Raw genomic sequence first — 18,050 nt, 5'->3', positions numbered from 1 at the left:
TTGGAGGATGGACATGTTTTCATTCTCAGATCTCCGGAAGGTGTTAGGAGCTCACAGCTGGACCTGCCTCCACTCGCAGCCCCCTCGGCTAGGCAGGTCCCAGGCCGACGACCTCACACAGCGACAGCCACTACTAGGCAGCCATGGGGTGACAGCCCACTGACGCGGAACTTTTTAACCTGCCGATGGGGACACAAAACCACAGACGTCCCGTTTTGAAATGAGAATTCAGGAAATCAGATATTTGGGACTTTTAAAGAAGGAAATCAGCTTCTTTTTAGGGAAAATTGTAAAGCTATTACTTGGACACTTTACTTATTCAGATTCAGGCTGCCTGTGATTGGGAGTCTGTAAATCGGCGCTGGGAGCCGGTGCTGGCTGGCTAAATTGCAGGGCTATTTATAAAACACCCACTTCAGGCGCACTGGGCTCCTCTCTGTTCTTCCTCCTGAGGTTGCAGCCCCCCAGTCTCCCGACACCGACTGTCTGAGAAGTTCTCCACGGTGAGCCAGAGGCACGTCTTTATCTCTATGGAATCGAGTTTGCACGCTGTATTCTGTAGGTAGTAAGTGCTGCGACATACGTTTTCCATCATTGCAAGAAGTCATGGACTTTGCTAGTGCAGGGCCCTCTTGATTAATCTTGTCAAATTCAAACCATTCCCCAATGAGCTCCTTCCTTTCCCCCTGAGACAAGTGAGACCTCTGCTTACCCCTCTCTGAGCCCCATGAGCCTGGAGCGTGGCTCTGGCACCTCTTCCTCTCGCCTGGAGGCCTGGCTGGTGAAAGTAGCAGCCTGTGTTTGCAGTGTCCCCGGACACCAACACGTTCCAGAGCAAGATAAAGTCACCCAGAGGCTCAAAGTCACCAGGCACGAGAGAAGGAAAGGCAAGCGGCCACACCCAGGAGAGGAAGCAGATGTAGGAACAGGTGCACACTGGCTGAGGGAGGGGATGGCAGACAGGGTTCTAGAATAACTACGGGGGGCGGGGGGGGGATTCTGCATCACTTAGGGACCGAGTGTCCGACACCAGTTTATTTCCCGTCAGAGACCAGTGGACAGTCTGTGAAGAAGGGAGTGGCCAGAGTGAGCCTCATGCTGAGCTGAGCTCTTCCTGAGCTCACAGCCCGTTCACTCTGGCAAGGGGGCTGGAGTCAGGGCTGGGGTGTTCTGGCTGGCAGACAGTGAAGCCCAGACCTCGAGGTCCTGAGACCGAGGGGAACACCCCAAAATCCTCCTCCAGGGGTGGGCACATCCCAAACACCAGTGCAGATCTACCTGATATTCTTGGCTGAGTCGTAAACGGCAAATGTGCAGGGAAAAAATATTTTCAATCATAAATGACCCTGTGGGCGGTTAAATATCTAACCAGAGATTTCAGCAGAAGCTGAGTGCAAGGGAGATCCAGGTTTGCGTCAAATATCGCTAAGTTAAAGGTGTTTGGTACAAATAGTGAACTTTCCGTTGAAACCCCAAAGGTCTGTCACTTAAAAGCAAGGAGACATATGAGGCCAAACAGCATCGCCTAGAGTGGATGGCGAGCGGGAGGAAACCCAGCTCCGCGGGCTCATGAGAGAGTGTCAGTGTGATGAAAGTGACCTGAACTGACTTCCCTGCCGAAAAACTCAGCCTCTTTAAAGGAAATAACAAACTTAAAATGGACAGAATCCACGGTGGACAGCACGGAGGAAAAATGTCTGGACTCACAGAGAAGTGGAGAACTGTGACTCAGAGGGAGGGCTGTGCTGGGCTCCCTCAGGGGCGTCGGGGCGGGGGGGGATGCTGAGCGCCCCAGCCCCAGCCTGGCCCAGTGTCCGCCTAATGAGTGAGTCCTCAATGTCTCGGTGTCGTGCCCTGTCATCCGTGGCACTGTGGTCACAGGTTTGCAGGGACATGTGGAGGGAGTACAGACTGAGTTCCCAAATCTTCCAGAGGCTGCTCTTTTTCCCAAGTTTGAAACTTTTTTTCTGTTTATGCAAGACATTTGGAATAAGTTTTAATAAGGCATTTAAACATGCCTTTTCTAAAATATACGTCTTTAATAATTGGAAAGAAGCCATTACTGCTTTTTTTAAACCACAGTCTCCGCTCTGAGCCAGATAATGAAGTGAAACAAGTGTCTGCTCCCTTTGTTTTCAGACAGACTGTTTGAGATGTGAATCGAGGTGAGAATTTCTCTTCCTTCCCTCAGCGGAGCCCTTCAGGGGCCTGCGATTCAGCCTTCCTCGGTGACAGCAGCGCAGCCACAGCTGCGGTGACATGAACCTCCTTCAGTAGGAGAGCGTGGACATAACACGCTTAAGCCAATGGCCAGGTTCCTTTTGTTTTTGTCTTTGTTTTTACAAAAAACATAAGTGAGTTACGTGTTTTACATGAACAGTGATATTGGGGGGCTTCTGGTATCACTACCAAATTCTCATTTGCAAAAACCACTTTCCTAAAATGGCCTCCATGGAAAAGAGGGAACAGCGCCGAGTGCTGGGTGGGAGGTCACCCCTCAGCCTCCTCCTTGCGGGAAGGTGTGGGTTGTGGTGTCTCCCCACTTCCTCTCCCACCTGAGAGCCCTGGGGGTGCCCATCCCTCCGTCTCTGACCCTCAGTTTCCTGCATTCAACCCTCTGCCGTCTTTAGGGAAAATGCGCTCTGAGCAGAGGCGCTCACACCTGCATTTGCAGGATAACTGCTGGAGAGATTTATTTTTAAAACATTCCAGCTCCATTCCATCACTAAAATGTAATAGGTACGTGCTAGGGCCCAGGTACATGAATTTTTAACCATTGTGCCAGGTGATTCCAAGTCAGTGGTCACAGATATAAGGGCCCTAAAGCTGAGAGCTGAGAGGAGGCGTGCGCATGTGTGTGCATACCTGTGTGTGCTTGTGTGCGTGTTGTGTTGTATGTGTGCATATATGTGTTTGTGTATATATGTGTGCATGTTGTGCATGTGTGTATTTGTTCATGCAAGTGTGTGGGGGGTATATGTGTGTGTACGCTTGTGCATGTATGCTGTGTGCTTGTGTGTATACGTTCTTGTGTGTGTGTGTTCGCATGTGTGTGCATGTGTGTGTGTGCAGGTGTGCGTGTGTGCATGTATGTTTAGTGGTTCTAACTATCACCCAGCCAAGAGAAGCCTAAAGCCAGTGTTGAGAGTGGACAGGGAGGGAATTGGGCAAGGGAGAAATTGGTCTTATTGCTGAAACCAACTGAACCTGACTTGCACTTTCATCAAAATACTGAATGAGGCAGTGGGTAGAGAGAGGAACCGAGGAGATGACATCTTTGGCTTGGGCAGCGGGATGGGCCGTGCTGCCCTTCACTCAGGGCAACAGGAGGAAGGTGAACACACAGGAGTGAGTCCGAAAGACAGTCAGTGTCGATGGGCGTCCCATTCCTGCCGGTGGGAGGTCCACACGGGTATGTTCAGAGGCACGTGGGTGTTCGGGTCCAGCTCTCAGGAGGGAAGTTCAGATTGACAAGTCAGGATTTGGTATTTATCTGAATACAGATGGTAATTGAAATCCTAAGAAAAGGTGAAATGTCCAAGAAAAAATGAATAAGTTATGAGTTCGTCGTAAGAGACGTAAAGCACACCTACCGATGTGAGGCAGCAGGTGTCCATATTTAATAGGTGTGGAAATCGCCTGGGCATATTTGCAGCCCAGCAGCCTTACAGAAAGAGATCCATGTGTTCTCAAATGGACTGGACCCGGAAGCCTGGCTTCACAGCTGCCCCATGTGGTCTGATGCAGGGACCCTGACCACATAGAGAGGCCACCAATCTGACGCAGGGACCCTGACCATGTATAGGCCCTGCTATAGGCTCAGGACCCTGACCACAGCCCATCCCAATGGGTAGTTAGGTCTGGGTATAAATGTATGTTTGTTCTACAGATTTGGCACCTGAGCCAAAATAATGACTCCTACATGTCATATACTAAATAGAACTAAGGACTACCTAGTTTATGAATTCTAGTAACGTCTTCCCAGCCACTAGACTGAGGACGGAGAGAGGCTCTCTTTATGCTGCTTGTGTCTGTGTTATCGCTTCCCGTCGCTCTGTTGGCTGCTTAGCACATAATAAGTGCTTAATAGATATTAATTGAACTGAATTATCAGAATAAAGTTCTTGGCAGATGTTGCTTTTCTCCTTTCTTCTTTATAACCATCTATAATTGCAAAGTAATGGAGCGCCACTGACTTGGAAAGCCTAGGACTGTAAACATGTCAATTTCCCTCAATCTTTCACTTATTAGATGAGTGAACATTGTTAAGCCCCTAATCAGTGAAGCGGGGTAGGAGTAGAAGTGGCCAGGACAGGCACTTTGATTGAGGGCGGACTAGGTGGTTCGGAACCTCTCCCACTGATAACACATTGCAAGTCTTTCTAAAACTCTGCTTTCAGGCTTCAAGGCAACAGCAGTCTCTAAGGAGGAGGATGGCAGGAAGGTGCGCATGGACTGGGGTGCTCCTTCCAGGCCACCCCTCGTCTGGGGGAGCGCCTGAGGTCAGAGAACACAATCAGCATTTCTAACAGCCTAAGGGGATGAGGGGAGTCTGGCCTCCCAGCAAAGGACCTCCTCAAATCTCATGCTGTGGGTCAAGGCCAGGGAGAGCTCCCGTGAGGAGCAGCCATGGCCTTGGATCCCACAGTGGGATAGCCCTCCTGGGAGATCGCCACTGACTCTAGACACTTGCCGAAACCAAGCATAAATACTCAGGGAGAAAACCATGTCCTCTCGGCCTCAAATTATTTCTGCCGCTCTTCACAGGAAGTGCCTCCTACTGAGTCGAAAAGACCCGGCACAGGAGGGGGCAGACCACAGGATAAAAAAGCTACTGAGAGCAGCCAGAGGCCTAGAGACTGTTTCCTGGGAGATCCAGGTAACACCGCTGCAGGCTCGACTTCAAAATCACTATGATACCTTGCATCAGGAAGGCAAGTTTGGGAACTCGGAGCACGTGCTAGAGTGGAAAACACAATTTCCGTCACAAGACTCATTGGATGAGTGGGAAAGCGATGAGATGCAGCTGGAGACACAACCAGGGCGCTCAAATACGGATCCGGAGGAAGTGTGCAGAGGGGATGGTGGGAGCCACAAGGAAAGAAAGATACGGAGGGGTAGGGAGGAGGAGGGTCAGGAAATTCAGTAGCCCAGTAGCCCATCTAACATGGGTCATTGAATTCAAAGGGAGGCTGTGGAAAGAATCAGGCAAGGCAACACTTGAAGACAGGATGCCTGAGAGGTTTATAAAGCTTAAGACGCTGAGTCACAGGCTCAAAAAACTTCTTCCAAGGAAAAGGTAGCTTGAAAAGAAACAGTGGCTGAAACCCCTCCACTGTCCTGAGTGGCAGGCATTTTGCAGTGGACCCGTGGCTCCATCCGCCAGGAAGTGGGGTGTGTTTACTGCTTCCCCGCACTGAACTGAAATTGGCCTCCTCGCTCGTGTTGGTAGGAACACTGTGGAAGAAGTTGTGAGGTGGGTTTCTGAGCATGGACCTCAGGAGGCTGTTGCTCCCTGTACAGAGCTGGCGCGAGCCCTCCTTCCTATCCCCCGATGAAAGACCCCAGGAGGAGCCAGGCCCAAGGACAGCCAGCACCGAGCAGCAGACAGACGGCCGCCCATCCCCAGGTGAGTGGTCGGGTGCCGGCAGCTGCGTAGGTCACTCCAGGGGACCAGCTTGGTCCAGCCTGCATTGCTGACCCACAGAATCAGGAGCAAATAGACTGATAGTTGTTTTAAGGAATTAAACTTTGGGGGCAGTTTATTAAGCAACAATAGGTAACTGATACAGAAATGAATATCTAAACGCAAGGTGCCAATATAATCAATCATAAACATGAGAAACTGGGGAGAGATCTGCAATTGAAAGACCATGAGGAGCGTCCCTGAGGCGGGCAGGGCTGTCCTGTGTTATTCAGGGCAGGTGAGAGTCACACACACACACACACACACACACACACACTTTGTGTATCACTTTCCCATTTCTTACAGTAAGAGAGGGAACTTGTTTCTTCACCACTTTGGACAAGGACTTGCCTTGTTTGCTTTGCCCAAAACATGGAGCAGGAATGATACTTTGGGCGTTCCAGACAAGGCCGTAAGAGGCCAAGCAGCCTCAGTGCAGGAGAGCCAGACAGTCATGGCCTGGCTCCTGGGGAGAGAGGCTGGGCGGCCAGGTGGCCAGGCGGAGGCCGGGCCTGTGACAGGAAGTGTGGGCCGGAAGGCACCAGGAGCAGCAGTCCCCAGTCTCACCACCAGGATTTAGTCACAGAAACCTGGCAGGATCCAGAGAGAACTCTATCCAACTGGCTGGCACTCCACATCAGAGCCAAACACGAGTGTTGTTTTAAGGTTTCAGAAATTTTTTAAAGAGTAACTCACACAACCTCAAATGCAGCCTATGCTTTTGACAAGCAAAGGAGAAACGCAGACATTTCAGACCAAGATATGAAAGAGCGCATTCATTAATAGCAGATGCCCAATACATGGCATTCTAGATGAATCCAGATAAGAGGCGAGTTGCAGGAAAGGTCAGGGGGGACTCAAGGGGTGAATATGTGGGTGAACATCAGTGAGTGCTGACTGCATAGCAACAGCAGAGGCGGTGCATGAGCAGGTACCATAGAGATCTATGGAGACAAGTAGAGAGAGAGAGAGGGGTGTAAAAATCACAGCCCTAATCACAGTAGGTGTGGAGAGGTGCGTGGAGCTCCTATGTCCTAAAGTGCATGAATTACTGGAGAATTTCCAAGACATATTAAATTTAATAGGTTGATGATACACTTGTAATCTCTCGGGTAACTTCCTAAAGAAACTAAAAGGGTGGGTGAATATCAAACTAATAGAGGGGAAAATTGGTTGGTGAAAACAATTAATCCAAGAGAAGGCAAGAGGAGGAAGGAAAGGATATGGAGCAGGCAGGACAAATAATAATAATGTGGTGAATTTAAATAAAATATACCCATAATTACATTTAAATTAAATGGGAAAACTACTCCACTTAAAAGATTATCAGACTGGAATTAAAAACATAAAACTCAACTCTATACAAATTTCAAGTAACATGCCTTAAACATAACAATATGCACTGGTGGTGAGCAGTAAGGGCATGTTTAACCTGGCAAAATCAGTTTCCTATTGGTTCAGAAGAATCAACTAACAAAAATAGCCAAGACACTACAGTGAAAGAATAATCAAAAGGTTTACTTGCCCTAACAAATGTTTAAATATATATATAATAATTAATAAGAATGATACTGATATATGTCTCCAAGAAGATAATGAACAAGTTATATATGTGTATTTAAATACATGTCATATTTTATCGAGAAATGAGCATTTTAGATTGTTGAAAGCAGACTTGTTAGAGAGAACATACATGCTTGGTGGTATTTTTGGTTCAGCAGCAAACTCCTCAGTGGTGAGCCCTCCCCCACCCCAGCCTGCCCCTCCCCTCTCCTACCTCCCCTTCAGCTGCCCTGCCTTCTTCTCCCCTCCCCTCCCTTCCCCTGCCTCCTCCTCTCCATCCTGCTGCTCCCCTAGTGGCAGGGACTCTCTGGAGAGAAGTTAGACTCTCAACTTGTTGGGAAGCTTCTACTTTTCCAAGGGTTAGTCACCTTTTTTTTCATACTTATTCTTTCTCAAAGCAAGATCTTTGAGCAAAATGTGTCCAGCCAAGTGCTCTATCTCGAAGATATTTTCTTTAGGATTTTCACTGTGTTCTTTTAATGAGCATTTCCCCCACCTAATTAAAAAGACAACCTTATTTCTTTTACAAAAAGTAGAGTTGATAACATTCTGACTAAATTGCGGCATACAATGATGTTGGAAAAATGGAGTCATCATTTAATAAGGAAAAATAAAATAGTTAAAAAATAAAAATCACCTGTAAACTTAAAATAATGCCAGGTGAATTAAGGATAGACATTTTTAAATAAAAACATAAATATGGTAGGACAGTGATAACGAACCTATGACATGCTTGTCAGAGGTGACACGCGAACTCATTTTTTGGTTGATTTTTCTTTGTTAAATGGCATTTAAATATATAAAATAAATATCAAAAATATAAGTCTTTGTTTTACTATGGTTGCAAATATCAAAAAATTTCTGTATGTGACACGGCACCAGAGTTAAGTTAGGGTTTTTCAAAATGCTAACACGCCGAGCTCAAAAGGTTCGCCATCACTGTGGTAGGAGAAGATATGCGTGGTTAGATTTGTTCCCCTGAGATGAGAAAATAGAAAGGGGGGGGGGGGGGGTTGGTAACAACTTTATTGAAATATCCATATCCCATACATTTGTTTTTTTGTATATTCACATAGTTGTGCAAATATCACCAAAATCAATTTTATATCTTCTCATCACCCTGAAAGTGTGCTGTATTCTTTAACTATCAGCCTCCTATCCTCCCTTCCCAACCCCTGGCCCTAACCACCCACTAATCTTTCTGTCTCTATAGATTCCTGTCTGGGCATTTCATAAGAATGGAGTCATATAACATGTGTGGCCTTTGTGACTAGTGTCTTTATATTTATCTGTTTATTTATTTTATATTATTTTTCCATCATCATTTATCCCTTCTATGCCCTCTCCCACCTCCCCCCTCTACCCCCCCCCCCCACTAGGCTCCAATCACTACACAGTTGTCCAATGTCCATGAGTTCTCTCTCTCTCTTTTTTTTCTCTCTTTTAAATTTAGCATGTTTTTAAAGTTTATTCATGTTGTAATCATATATCATTACTTTATTCCTTTTCATGGTCAAGTATTGTTCAATTGTATACCACAGTTTGTTTACTTATTATTTGATAGGCTTTTGGACTGTTTCTACTTTCTGGTTATAAATAATGCTGCTCTGAACTTTCATGTTCAGATTTTATTCCAGTTATTTCCCTTTTCAACTCCATAAATAATTCCATTTAGTTCTTTTTTCTGTCTCTTTATTATTGTCTCTTTGAGGCAACATTCTCATCATGCCTTCCTTAGTTATGCTCCTGTTAGTTATTTCCATAAGATGTTTTATGTGAGCCTCAGGGTAACCACAAAGCAAACCCTAACCCTACAGTGTGTACAAACACAGTACAGAGAAGGGAAGTACAGCATACAACTCTGGAATATCATTAAATCGCAAAGGAAGACAGCGAGAGAGGAACTACCAGGGCCAGAAAACAATTAACATAAGGCATAATAAATGCTTACCTGTTAATAATTACTTTAAATATAAATGGATTAAATTATCTGATCAAAAGTCATAGAGTGGCTGAATAAAAAAACAAGACCAACACTGCAGTTTAAGAACACACAGAGACTCCAAGTGAAGAGATGAAAAATTCCACACTGGCGGAAATCAAGAGAGAACAGGAAATATCTGAACTTAGACAAAAACTGTCACAATAAAAAGTAGGTCATGCCCTGACCAATTTGGCTCAATGGATAGAGCGTCAGCCTGCGGACTGAAGGGTCCCAGGTTCGATTCCGGTCAAGGGCATGTACCTTGGTTGCAGGCGCACCCCCAGTGGGGGGTGTACAGGAGACAGCTGATTGATGTTTTTCTCTCATTGATGTTTCTAGCTCTCTATCCTTCTCCTTCTCCCTTCCTCTCTGTAAAAAAGTCAATAAAATGGGGGGGGGGGGGGATAAAAAGGGCACTTATGTAATGCCCTTTGTAATACTTTTAGCAAAAAAATAAATAAATAAAAAATAAAAATAAAAATAAAAATAAAATCATTGCAAACAAAGCTTGCAAACAGAAAAAAAAAGTCAATAAAATATATATATTTTTTAAAAAGTAGGTCATTATATAATATAAAGGGGGTGAATATATCAAGAGGATACAATAATTATATATAACTCAACATTAGAGCACCTAAATATATTAAGTATATCTGAAGCAGGAAATAAAAAAATAGTATAATAATAGTTGGCAGAGGAACTGAATAACTATTTTCCCAAAGAAGACTTCAAATGGGCAAAAGGTAGATAAACAGATATACAACATTACTAATCATCAGAGAAATGCAAATAAAAACCACAATGAGAGATCACCTCATACCTGCTAGAATGGCCACCATCAAAAAGACAAGGGATGACAAATGCTGGGAGGATGTGGAGAAAGTGGAGCCCTTGTCTCGGTTGGTGGGAATGTACATCGTCAGGTAAAATGTAAGAGGGCTAAGTTCCAGGGATCTAGTAAACAGCGTGGTGTCGAGCTAACAATACTGTATTGCATACTTGAAAGTTGGTAAGGGAGTGAATCATAAAAGTTCTCACTATAGCAACAGCTTTTATGTAAGGTAATTATGTAAGGTGAAGGATTTGCTAATTAATCTTGTGGTAAACATTTCATAATATGTATGTCCATCAACCTTATATACTTTAAACTGATGGGATGTTATATGTCAACTAGAGGCTCAATGCACGAAATTCATGCAAGAGTAGGCCTTCCTTCCTCTGGCAGCTGTCACTGGCTTCTCTCACAGCCCCAGCTTCGTCTGGAAGGTCATCTAGAAGGGTGTCCGGTCTAATTAGCATATTATGCTTTTATTATTATAGGTTATACCTAAACATAGCTGGAAAAAAAGATAGAAATATAAGGAAAAAGAAATAAATCAGAGTATATGAGAATGTAAAATATATGTGTATTTCTAAAGTTAGAAAGCAAACAGAAAGAAATATTTGCAACAGATAACAATTTTATCATCTTAATTTAATACCAAGAATTTAGATGAATTTCTAGGCTAGAGGCGAACACTGTAGCCAGTGAACCAAAAACACAGGTGGCATTTTATAAATTCACATAACAAACATGGGTAAAAGTTTAACCTCCCTAATAACAAAGAAAAAGAGACTTTATGTCCACAAGTTAGAACAGATAGAAGTAAAATGATGTTACTCAGCAAGTATGCAAGGCACTGAGAAAACAGACTACTGATGAGAGAGTACATTGACAAAAAAATTGGCAAGATGAATAAACATATTAAAATGTGCACAATTTTGCCATATTGTGTTCAATTTATTTAAAAATGTTAGAATAGTGTGATGTACAGGCGATGGCCGTGTGTGTGTGTGTGTGTGTGTGTGTGTGTGTGTTCTCCCCTACCCTCTAGCTCTGGTTGGTTAATATGCGTAGTTCCCTAATCAAGAAAAATTTTCCAGAGGTGGGTACTTAGCATCTTTAAGCCTTGATCAGCAACCCACATGAGATTCCATTAACTTTATTTAAGATCAATGAGAAAAGCTTTGTTAATTGGTCTAATTGGAGGTAGCAGTGATTACTCACTGGTGAAATCACGGTGCTCAAAAAGGGACTTGAGGAGAAATAGTGCAGTAAGTTTTGCTGCTGCAGAAGGTTTGAGAGTCTGATGAGCCTGGTGGCCTGGATTCCCAGGAATGGCGCCCTCAATGTGACTGCCATCATTTCTTTGCTGAGCAATAATTTTCAGGAGATCTGCTGCCTGACTCTAATTAGGATGCTGACCGAGTCCTGCCCCAGCAGTGGTGTTGCCTGTGCCTCCAGTGAGTCTTCCATTCAAAGGCTATTGGAGAGCCTGTGGGAAAGTTGGACTTTGTTGAGTGATTTGATGGTTTTTTTAAATGCCTGCTTGCTGTGTTCTTACGTGTGCAGAATTTTGCCTTGACTCTTCTTTTATTACAACTTACCACGGTATTTTGAGGGTGTTGAGAATAAGATCTAGAGCTCTCACCTACCTTTCATTTTTGGACATCATGAATAGCTACCAAAAAGAATCTAATAATTAAGAATGAGCAAAATCACAGAACTTTTTCACCTGCTAGCTCAACTTCTAGCAATTTATTCTAAGGAAATGACAAAGGATGTGTGTGTAACTTAATTTCAATACAGTTATCAATGTGTTGTTAAACATGGTGGAAGGCGCACAATTTAAGACCTCAACAATTGAGTCAAATTGATGAAATGATAGTATCTAAAATGGAATATTAAGAAGCTTTTTAAAATTACGGCATAGAAAACTACTTAGTGATAAGGAAAAAATTTCAGGACACATCATAAGTGAAGAAAATGATATCAAAACAACATGTACCACCTGAAAATATTTTAGAAAACATGCAATTGTACTTATGTGAATATAGTATCCATTGTTTAGGAAAAACTGAAAAGTATATGATTTGATGAACTCCAGTTTCTCTGTAGCTCTTTCATCTCTAAATACCAGGGTTTATACCAGTGGATTCTGAATCACATGCATCCGACCTACCCAATCAGAGCGTCTCCAGGGCCATTACCCACCTGTTGCTATGGAACAAATTACAACAAGACATAGGGGCTTAAACTAAAAAACTGTTCAATGTTGTTGTTGGTCTGGAATCTAGGTCTTCTTTGTGGGAGTGCCTCTGGCTGAAGGTCACATGTCAAGTCCAGGTCAGGCTGTTGTCCAGTGATTCCATCATCCCGAGACTGTCCTGGGACTGGGGGTCTCCTTTCTGGCTCTCACACAGTCGTTGAAGTTTCAACATCCGCCTGGAAACCTGCCCACCAGTGACGGCCGGCCTGGGTTCTCTGCCGTGTTGACCTGTCTGTAGATCTCACAGAAAGAGGACCCCTAAGATGGAAGCCAGGGTGTTTGTGTAACCTGATCTTGAAAGTGACATCCGTCATTTCAGTGAATCAATAATAATGACCCAACCAGTTTAGCCAAGAGTTAAAAGGAAAGGAATCAAATAAGGGCAGGAATACCAGAAAACATGGATCACTGGGGCCATCTCATAAAAATTCCTTTTATGGACTGAGGTCTCAGTTCTGAATTTTTGACAATATTCTTAAAGGAGTCATACACAAACCACTTACTCGGCCTGGTCTGTGTGGCTCAGTGATTGAGCGTTGACCTATGAACCAGGAGGTCACAGTGAGGGCACATGCCCAGGGTGCGGGCTTGATCCCCAGTAGGGGGCTTGCAGGAGGCAGAGAATCAGTGAGTTTCTCTTATCATTGATGTTCCTATCTCGCTCCCTTTCCCTTCCTCTCTAATATATATATTTTAAGTGATACTGTACTGATAAGTATCACTTATAGTTCTTCCTGTTGGGTTCCTAGATTGTCGCAGGGCCTGAGAGCTCCCCCTTCTGGCTGCCGGCTTCTTTTCAGTGAGGTTTCTCATCAGTGGTTACACCATTTGACCAATGTGGCAGTCATTTAGAGAAGATATTTGGCACCGACCTCTCTTTATTCACAGATTCCATATTTGCGAATTTGCCTACTTGCTACAACGTATTTACCGTCCATATGTGTGGCATTTTCGCGGTCGGTCATTTGTGGACACAGCAGTGAAACCTTAGAGCTGTCCACCCGCTCAGTTGGAGTCTGTTTGCTCTCTCGTGGTGTAATGAATTCTCATGTTTGCCCTCTGTTTGGTGCCACATTTTTCAAAGTTTTGTGCTGTTTATTAGGGATCTGGTCAGCAGGGCTGAGGGATTCCATTACCACTTCAGTGGCTTCACTTTGGGGGGCGGGGGGACTCACGCATTTGTAAAAAAGTCTAGTCTGGGGTGTTGGTGGGAATCAGGTTTCTCCTTCACTTTGACTCTAGCCTTGGCCCTGTCACAGCCTTCCTAGCAATTAACTGTTCTTTTGTGTGCTAATCACCCTTATCCCACCATGAGGCCTTTATTATTCTGATGTCCTTATTTTTAAGCTCCACCATCTATCAGTCACTTAACACACTGCCTGGGAGGGAGCCCTGAAGGCTGGTCCGCAGGCCTGCCTGAGCTGCTTCCTGAGGGTGGGCTGCAGCGCTGAACCCACGCTCTTCAGGACACAGTCCTTTAAACAACTGCTCTGTCCACGTGATGACAGTTTTATCCACGTGATCACAGCGTGTCTACAGCAGCTATTTTTAAGGACTGGAATAGGATGCAAGTGATGGTTTATACCTGGAGATCTATCCAGGCACCTAATACATTGAAAATAAACAATATGATTACCTGATTGGCACTTGCACTTGATCCTACCCAAGTCCTTTAGAACAAAGAGGGTGGGGTCTGCGTGTCCTTTCCTTGCATCCAATCCGATGTGGCAGTTTCCTGCGACTCTCAGGTGTGTGGGAGGAGGAAGGAGAGTGGACAGAGAGGTCCTTCCTGGACTTGTAGGGCTGTTGCCTGCTGCGTCTGACCTGATGATGCATTCCGCCCGTGTCTCCAAAACGTCAAAAGCATTTTCAGTGTTGATTTCCCTTAAGAGTTATCAGACCTCATTCAAATGGATGTAATCAGTGTAAGAGGTGACCTTGTGTCCACATAGAGGCTCCTGTATTGAAAGACCTGGAAGTAAACTTCACATATGTGTGCAAATAATTATGGGGGGGGGGGAATGAGGGGGGGCAGTGATTGCTGCTCTCTCCTTACATGCTCCCTGAGCTAAATGGGCAGGGGGGGCTCTCCACGGCTTTGCCATGGTGACGATTTTCAGATTCTGATAGAAGCAGTGGTTCATTCCTGCAGGGATAGGGAGCCAGACACAGGCCAGTGGCACTGAACTTGCTGCAGCAGCATTCATGCATTCCATGGAGCGCCCCCCCCCCCCCCCCCCCCCGAGAATCCCAGTGACAGCCTCCCTGAGCCAGGAACTGGGACCCTGCCAGGGTCAGATATGCAGGGCCACACCTGGGAGGCTGGCTCTCCTGGGAACACTCCCCAGTCCAGGAGCTTCAGGGAGGGGGCAGCTGAGCCTCATCTCCCTGTGGGATGGAAAAAAGGGACTGGATTAGTGGCCGCTTTTAAAATAGCAGCTATTCTTGGGAAACGTTGGGGAGTGGTGGTCAAGCTGAAGTGCTGGTCAGTGTGGCCCGATGTAACTGATGTCCCCTCAACACCCCCCAGGTGCCTGACTCTGACTACAGGCGAACTGGCCGCAGAGGCTAGGTCTGGGTCATGTCCGGTTTCCCAGCTCGGACCAGAATGCAACACCCAGCAAGAGCAGACAGAGGAAGGGCTAAAGGGAAAAATAAAAATAAAATGTTTACCTTTGAAATTTAGAAACACTGCTAAGGGACTTTGGCTGAAATCTTCAGAACACTTTGAACATTGCTTCAATGTGCAGTCTCTGGGAGAATGTGAGTCCACTTTACCTTTACAATTTTATTTTGAGTCTAAAGTATCACTTTTTACCTGAACATGTGAAGAATATGTATGTATAGGAAGGAATTCCCCCCCCCCCCCCCATATCTTCTGGCCAGACATTTTTTAGTTACATATTTTTACTGAAAATCATGCATTTTTATGTTTAATTTGACTCAGTGTAGAAAAAGAACCTCAAAAATATTACATTATAAGTCCTGTTTCTGGCAGAAAAGCAAAAGCCTTCAGAGTGGAGACAGTTCGTCTTAACTAGTTATTTACCATGAAAAACAACTGCCTCACCAAGGCTGCAGTTTCGCAAAAGTGCTTCTGAGAGAGAAACAGGACACCAAGGGAAGATGCTTAGCCTCTCTCTCCAGGTTTAACCAATCAAGAAACATGGGGGCGGCGGGGAACCAAAAGCTTCCTCCGGAGCTTGAATCTCAGCGACAGGGAAGGAGCTCAAGTGATAAGGACCACACCGCCACCTCCCACCACGTCTGAATGTGCCTTTCCTCACTAGGAATTCCAACAGAAAACGCGGAGTGAAGCAGGTGGCTGCTTATATTTGTGGGAGTTGCGTGTTTACTTACTGAAGTGGTTTAAAATAGTTTCCATGTTCTCGCTTTTCCGGTACCAGGGAGATGGCAGGGGAGGTCTGCGTGGCCCCGGAGAGGGCAGGACGCTGTGCTGGGGGCTGAGGGATGGGATTCTGAGCGGGCGGCAGGGTCCCCACAGGCAGGGCCTCTGCCAAAGGGGAGCCCGGCCCGGGTGCTGGGAGCTCCCTGCAGACCCGCTCCTCCCCGCAGCTTCTTCCCCCGCCCCGACCCGCCTGCCACCCTCCCTGCCTGGGGCGCTTGAGGGATGGGCGGGGCACTGGGCCCACCTCTCCCACTGCCCCGAGTTGGGAGCAGGGTGAGGAGAGCCATTTCTGCGGGAAACCAGGAAGCCCATACTGTTCAGGGACCATGGTAAAGTCACTGTCCGAAAGCACATGCGTTAGAACAACAAAGCCCCCCTAAGGCGCGCACACCGAAAACTGACCCTGGCGCCAGTTCCTCGCGACCGTGCCCCCACCCAAACCCCGCTGCAAGCCCCCGTGTGGTGAGCCTCGCGGTGGGGACACCGCCTGTCCGGCCAGCGTCCTCCGCCTGGGGACAGGCAGGTAGGACCTTCCCAAAGCCCCTTCTCCGGCTCCCCAAGTTCTCCATAGTCCCTCCACCCACCCCTGGCCTGGACCCCTCGCCCCCAGCAGACTGTGGTTTCCTTGGCGAGGGCGCCTTAGAGGTTCTCGGTCCCGCGTCTCCCCGAGGCCTGAGGTTTGGGGACGCGGGCATGTCGCGCCTCCTTGGGCCCCAGTATGCAGGTTGTAAAGGAAGCGGCATCGTGCTGGCATCTTCCAGTCGCTAAGCGTCACAGCACCTGTCCGCACCGGGCCTGGGAACCCAGGAGGTGGTCTTGTGTCTGGGGCTCAGGCGGGGCACCTTCCCCAGTTCTGTGATCTGGACCTGGGGGTCTCCTCGCGGGCAGGACCGGCAGGTGTGCCCGGGCTGCCGCTCTGGCCGCGCTCCGAGCATGCTCAGGCCTCCGCCCCGCCTCCCCTCTGCGCGCTCCCTCCTCCGCGTGTCCCTTTACCTCTGCGCGCTCCCGCTTCCTCTGTGCGCGCTCCCATCCCCAGAACGCACCCCCTTCCCTTGTGCTCACCCCCGTCCCTTGCGCTCCCTCCAGTCCCTGCGCGTGCCCGCCTCCCGCGCGCCCCCTCCCCAGGCGCCCCTCCTCCCGACCTGGAGTCTCCGGCCGCTCGGAGCTGCAGCGCCAGGTTTTCTCGGCTGCCGCGCAAGCGAGGAGGCGGGAGCACGGCCCCACTCGGAGCCCGGGTTCCACCCGGATTGGTGGCGAGTGGGCAGCGCTGCCTCCCCGCCGGCCCACAGACGGCGCCGGGTGCCCGGTGCCTGCGCCTGGGCTGTGGCGGCGCCGCGCAGGTGCTGAGGTGAGTGGGGCGCCAGTTGCGTGTGGCCGGCTCTGGGTTTGGGGACAGGGCAGGTCCTGGGGGCGGCGGTGCAGCGGGGCTCCAGGCTCCAGTGTCGCCGGACCCGAAGCTGGAGGAGGCCGGGCCCGCTGCCCCGTGGTCCCCCACTGCTCCTCGGCAGGAATAAGTTTGTTGGGCTGCGAGGCGCCACCCCGCTGGGGGCGCAGTGCCGTCCTGCCACGGGGACCTTGGGGTCGGCCCTGCACCCGGGCGAGCCTTCCTGCGGGTGCCCCTGTGGGCGCCTGGCCCCGCGAGTGTGGACGGCAAACTTGGGCTGCGGGGCCGGGGACTTGGGACGAAGGTAGCGGAGCCCTGGGGACCGCGGTGTCGGAACCCCAGGCTTTGGGGACGCCCCGCGTGCCAGCCACCCGCCGGGTCCCTGCTCAGTGGCGCGTCCCTGCAACCCGCTCTGCCTAGGGAGGTGTGTGGGGGGTGCTGTTCATTTCCGGCCACTTCGGGGAGCATTTGCAGTCTTTTGGAGGCGGGGTCCTCCTGGCTCCTTCCGCGAGACCCCCACTCCTCTTTAGAGCCGGGCTCCCCTCTGACACCCAGCCTCTGGTGCCCTGGGAGCGGGGTCTGCGGCCCGGCGTGCCCCCTCTGCGCTTCCTGTCTATATTTTCTGGCTGTGACGGGTGTGGACAGGAGGGTCGCAGAACGTGGGTGCCGGGTCTCCCTGAGCCACTTGGGGTGTCCTGTGCCTGAAAACATGGGCATCAGCATAGCCTGCGAGGAGGAGACAGGCTGCTGGGGACGCTGCTGGCTGTGAGGTCTCTGCATCTGCAGCGCACAGGAGGCCCAGGGAGTGCAGGGGGAGCCGGGGTGACGACCCAGGAGTGGGGGTCTGCGTGCAGGGGGGGCCCAGGGAAGTGGGGGTTCATTTGCAGGGAGGGGCTGGGGAGGAGCAATGCTCCCCGAACTTTCTCTAGTTTTCC

The 18,050-nt window shown here is 48.2% G+C and overlaps 1 protein-coding gene and 1 long non-coding RNA gene across 3 annotated transcripts in view; one reads left to right on the top strand and one right to left on the bottom strand.

Annotated features, from left to right (window-relative positions):
• Positions 1-10,739: 10,739 nt before the first annotated feature.
• LOC138992317 (uncharacterized) lies at positions 10,740-14,713 on the bottom strand. The gene is made up of 3 exons (XR_011468089.1): positions 14,637-14,713; positions 13,959-14,280; positions 10,740-12,580 (listed from the first exon to the last, which is right to left on the bottom strand). It is a non-coding gene; the product is annotated as an uncharacterized lncRNA (long non-coding RNA).
• A 2,304-nt stretch (positions 14,714-17,017) lies between these two features.
• Positions 17,018-18,050, top strand: part of CNTN4 (contactin 4) — a 402,844-nt gene continuing 401,811 nt past the window's right edge. For both annotated transcript variants that reach the window (XM_070391426.1, XM_070391423.1), the window contains exon 1: positions 17,018-17,079. The gene's annotated coding sequence lies outside the window, so the exon portion shown is untranslated. The remainder of the gene's footprint in view (positions 17,080-18,050) is intronic.

The sequence above is a fragment of the Myotis yumanensis genome, unplaced genomic scaffold, assembly GCF_028538775.1.
Source record: "Myotis yumanensis isolate MYYU_CA2020_CCGP unplaced genomic scaffold, mMyoYum1.0.hap1 SCAF_14, whole genome shotgun sequence".
Classification (NCBI taxonomy): domain Eukaryota; kingdom Metazoa; phylum Chordata; class Mammalia; order Chiroptera; family Vespertilionidae; genus Myotis; species Myotis yumanensis.
Note: the sequence above shows the minus strand (reverse complement) of the source record. Positions and strands in the feature narration are given on the sequence as shown.